The 4,749-nt window shown below is 55.6% G+C and overlaps 1 non-coding gene across 1 annotated transcript; it reads right to left on the reverse strand.

Annotated features, from left to right (window-relative positions):
* Window positions 1–823: 823 nt before the first annotated feature.
* Window positions 824–976, reverse strand: LOC139000842 (5.8S ribosomal RNA). Its single transcript, XR_011469731.1, has one exon. It is a non-coding gene; the product is annotated as a 5.8S ribosomal RNA (ribosomal RNA).
* Window positions 977–4,749: the final 3,773 nt, after the last annotated feature.

Below are 4,749 nucleotides of genomic sequence, written 5' to 3' on the forward strand. Positions count from 1 at the left end.
GCATAGACCCCAGGGGTGGGGGAAGATCCAGCCGGGGGCGCTGTCTGCAAAAAGGCAGGTGTGTGGGTGTGTCTGTGGCAGGAGGGAGGACGGGGCGGGGGGAGAAGAGGGGTTCTCTCAGATGCCATCACACAATGGAAATCCAACAGTTTGCCTGAGTGGCCGTGGATATACACACATGGAGCACAATGTCGTGCACCGTGATTTCTGCCGAGTAACCCGCTTCTAGGAGATTCACTGTGGCTTTTTGCCGGGTGGCTCGGGCCTGTGGCTGAGATTTGACGCTCAGCTGAGATTCTGATCACACCTACAGTACAACTGACCTCCTTGGCTTCAATGGTTTTGAAAAACCGACGTCATAGGGCACATCTGAAGGAAGGCATCCTATTCATTTCCTAGAGTCGCCATGTCCCTTTGCCACCAAATAGGTGGGTTATAAGAACAGAGAGGAATCCCCTGAGAGTCCAGATGCCAGGAGTCACAAATCAAGTTGCTCGTGAGACCCCAGGGAGCGACCCCACGCATGACTCGGCCTTGGTTCGAGCCACAACCCAGGCAGGGCCGGAGCAGAGAAGGGGACACCGTCACCACAATGGGCCCCATGACCACCTTCCTCTTTTCCCGTTGGCACCGTGGGGCGCGAGGAAGCTCCTGAGAGGGAAAACCGTGGCCTCGGGGCCTCGCCCGTTTCTCAAGGGGGGCACAGACACCGTCGTCTACATTTAGGGGGACGGAGGGCCCAGGAACGGGCCCTGCAAGGAAACCTCCAGCCGCGCACACACTCGGGGGCGCACGACACCCCGGGGCATGATTGATCGGCAAGGGATACTCATTCAGGCGTAGCCCCGGGAGGAACCCTGGCCCGAAAGTGCGTTCAAACTGTCGATGATCAATGTGTCCTGCAATTCACATGAATCCTCGCAGCTAGCTGCATTCTTCATCGACATACAAGCAAAGTGATCCATCACTAAGAGTCGTAACGTTTTGGTTTTTGGTTTTCGCTCCCTGGCATGGCAACTTTCTCTTCTCCCCCTCCACCCCCACATCCCACTGGTTGTGAGCGGGGGCGCCTCAGGCAGCCGTCTAAGCGCGAGACAAACAAGACCAGACTCTGCAGGTCGGGAAGGTATGACCTTGGGGTGGTCCGAAGCAATGGCCCCAAAGGGGCGTGCTCGGACGCCCCACAGACTCCCGGGGGTAGGGAAGGGAAAGGGGTAGAAAAGGGTGTGGGGACCTTCCTGCCTGGCCCTCCCCACGGGCCGGAAACCCGCAACCCAAGGAGGATGGGCGACCCCCAAGGGTCTTTAAACCTCCGCGCCGAGAAGCGATAGGTACCTGGAAAGGGGGAAGCAAAAGGTCAGAGCGGACGGGGTGGGGAACCGCGTTCCAACAGGCGCCTTCACCCCCGAGGCCTCGACCCCTCAACCCAATGGTTCCCACAACCTGCACAGGCGTAGGGCACAGAGTCCCCGGCGCTGCCTTCCCATGACGGGGCCTCCTGCTGACCCGGCAACGGGCACCATCCCCCCCCCCCCACGCCCCTTCAGCGCCGACCAACCACCTTCATTTTCACCACCTGGCAGACTCTAAGCCTGGAAACCCCGCGCAACACACCTCAACAGGCGTCCTGGGGCCGTTCCCCCCTTCTCTCCCTCCACCACCGCGTCCCGTCCCTGCACCCGTGGCCCAGGCCCCTCACCACTTTGGGGCTAGGAGCTGCGACGGGAAGCAGGGTGCAGGCTGGGGCATGGGGCGAGGCTTGTGGGGAGAGGGGAGGCAGAACACTCGGAATGTGCGGGGCGGTGGACGGCGGAGGAGAGGCGCGGGGCAGATGGTTGTGCTCCTGACTGGAAGGACAGGATGACCCGTGTCCAGGGCAGGCGTGGGAAGGGGCCACCGCGGCCCAGTTCCCGAGACACAAGGTTTGGGGTGGGGGGGGGGGGGCGCCCACAACGCGTGCCCTTGTCTTCTTGCGGCCGGGGGTGAGGGCAACAATGAACCACAAGGTGGCAGGTGTGGGCAACGGGGGCACCCCGAGGCCCCCTCCTAGTCCCCGCTTGCTCCTTCTCTAGCGAACAGTGGGGGCAAGGCGGCAGCAGTTGCCGCCCCAACCCGGACCACACCGCAAAAACCATGGGGGGTAAGCCAGAGGAAACTGACCCGACCAACCGAATGCAGAAGGACTTGGGCTCTGTCGCCCCTTTCCCGTTAATGATCCTTCCACAGGTTCACCTATGGAAACCTTGTTAGAATTTTACTTCCTCTAGATAGTTAAGTTCGACCGCCTTCTCAGCAATCCACCAGGGCCATGGGCCCACCCCGGCGGGGCTCATCCGAGGGCCTCACTAAACCATCCAATTGGTAGTAGCGACGGGTGGTGTGTACAAAGGGCAGGGACTTAATCAACCCAAGCTTATGACCCGCACTTACTGGGAATTCCTCATTCATGGGGAACAATTGCAATCCCCGATCCCCATCACGAATGGGGTTCAACAGGTTACCCGCGCCTGCGGTCATAGGGTAGGCGCACACTGAGCCAGTCAGTGTAGCGCTGTGCAGCCCTGGACATCTAAAGGCATCACAGACCTGTAATTGCTCAATCTCGGATGGCTGAACGCCACTTGTCCCTCTAAATTGGGCGACTCATCTAAGTTGGGGTTGAGTAACTAGTTAGCTAGCATGCCAGAGTCTCATTTGTTATCGGAATTAACCAGACAAATCGCTCCACCAACTAAGAACAGCCATGCACCACCACCCACAGAATCAAGAAAGAACTCTCAATCTGTCAATCCTGTCTGTGTCAGGGCCGGGTGAGGTTTCCCCAGGTTGAGTCAAATTAAGCCTCAGGCTACACTCCTGGTGGTGCCCTTCTGTCAATTCCTTTAAGTTTAAGCTTTGCAACCATACTCCCCCCGGAACCCAAAGACGTTGGTTTCCCAGAAGCTGCCCAGCGGGTCGCGGGAATAACCCAGTTGGCATCGTTTATGGTCGGAACTACAACGGTATCTGATCGTCTTCGCACCTCCATCTTTCGTTCTTGATTAATGAAAACATTCTTGGCAAATGCTTTCGCTCTGGTCCGACTTACACCAGTCCAAGAATTTCACCTCCAGTGGCACAATACGAATGCCCCTGGCCGTCCCTCTTAATCATGGCCTCACTTCCGAAAACCAACAAAATAGAACCTTGGTCCTATTCCATTATTCCTAGCTGTGGTATCAAGGCAGCTCGGGACTGCTTTGAACACTCTTTTTCAAAGTAAACGCTTCGGGCCCTGTGGGACACTCAGCTAAGAGCATCGAGGGGGTGCCGAGAGGCAAAAGGGCGGGGGGACGGGTGGTGTCTTGCCGGGCCATTCGAAAGTGAAAGACTTCCTCTAAGTCACACACCACCACCACCACCCACCCACCCACCCCACACTCACACACCCCGCAGGCCCAAGACGTCCCAGCTTCTGCCTCACTTTCTCCCTTTATCCCTTCCCGGAAGACATAACAAAAACATTCTATTAAATATTTTATTGATGTTTACAGAGAGGAAGGGAGAGGGATAGAGAGAAACATCCGCCAGAGAAACATCGATCAGCTAGCTGCACACCTCCTACTGGGGATGTGCCCGAAATCAAGGTACATGCCCTTGACCGGAATCAAACCTGGGGCACACACACACACACACACACACACACCCGCCCCTGCCCCTCTCCCCACCCCACCCCCCCAGTCCGAAGGCCAATGCTCCATTCACTGAGCCAAACCAGTTAGGGCACAAAAAATTTTTGCCGCCTGGGAGCTGAAACCTAAATGAGGCAGTACTCAAGGATCAGATCCTGGCATCTTCTCTCTCTCTCTCTCTCTCTCTCTCTCTCTCTCTCTCTCTCTCATTGAAATTATTGGGGAGACACCGGTTCATAAAACCATACGGGTTTTAAAATAAAATGAAAAATGAATAAATCAAATATGAATAAACAGGAATTTTTGTATGGAACTAAACAAAAAACAACAACAACAAAAACATTCAGGTATTCGAGTGGACAACTCAAGAAAATGTCATCTGAATACATACATACAGACATACATACCACATCCAGCGTGCAAGCGGGAAGCATCATCGGAGAGCATCCAGCCCATGGAGCCCAGTGCATCAAGTACCTCCTTCCTCATGGATTTTTTCTCCACATGCCCGCCCTCCTCTTTTCTTTCTTCTCTTTTGTGGCCCACAACCTCCACACCCTACCCAGCATCCATGACTTTCAGCACAGGTAGGAGTGAAAGGGTGAGGGCTATGCCCTCCATCTTACCCCATATCCTCCATGTTGGGGCAGTAGCCATGTGCTCAGACCCCTTCTTCCAGGAAGCCCAGGCCTCTGCTGGCCACGCCAGGAATTTATTTAAACTCACCAATGACAATTGAGGGATGTGCGGGCCATAAAAATTACCGCATCCTATGTAACTAGACCCAGCTTGCGCCTGGCCAATCTGCAGGGCCCACAGTCCCCTCACTCCACCCGCTATTAAAACCCTGTTTTTTTTTTTCTCATGAAGGCTCTCCCCCTTCTTGTTACGTGGGAAGAAGCTGGGAGCCAGACCCGGGTCTGTAATAATAATAAAGGACTCTCTGCTTTTGCATCAGACTTGGCTGGCTCCCTGTTGGTCTGTTGGGGATCTTGAAATCTGGGCATAACATTTGGGGGCTCATCGCGATCCCCAACACCATCAAGGGACCCCCAGTCCAGAGGGCCTGACTGACAGT

This window comes from Myotis yumanensis, unplaced genomic scaffold, assembly GCF_028538775.1.
Source record: "Myotis yumanensis isolate MYYU_CA2020_CCGP unplaced genomic scaffold, mMyoYum1.0.hap1 SCAF_34, whole genome shotgun sequence".
Lineage (NCBI taxonomy): Eukaryota > Metazoa > Chordata > Mammalia > Chiroptera > Vespertilionidae > Myotis > Myotis yumanensis.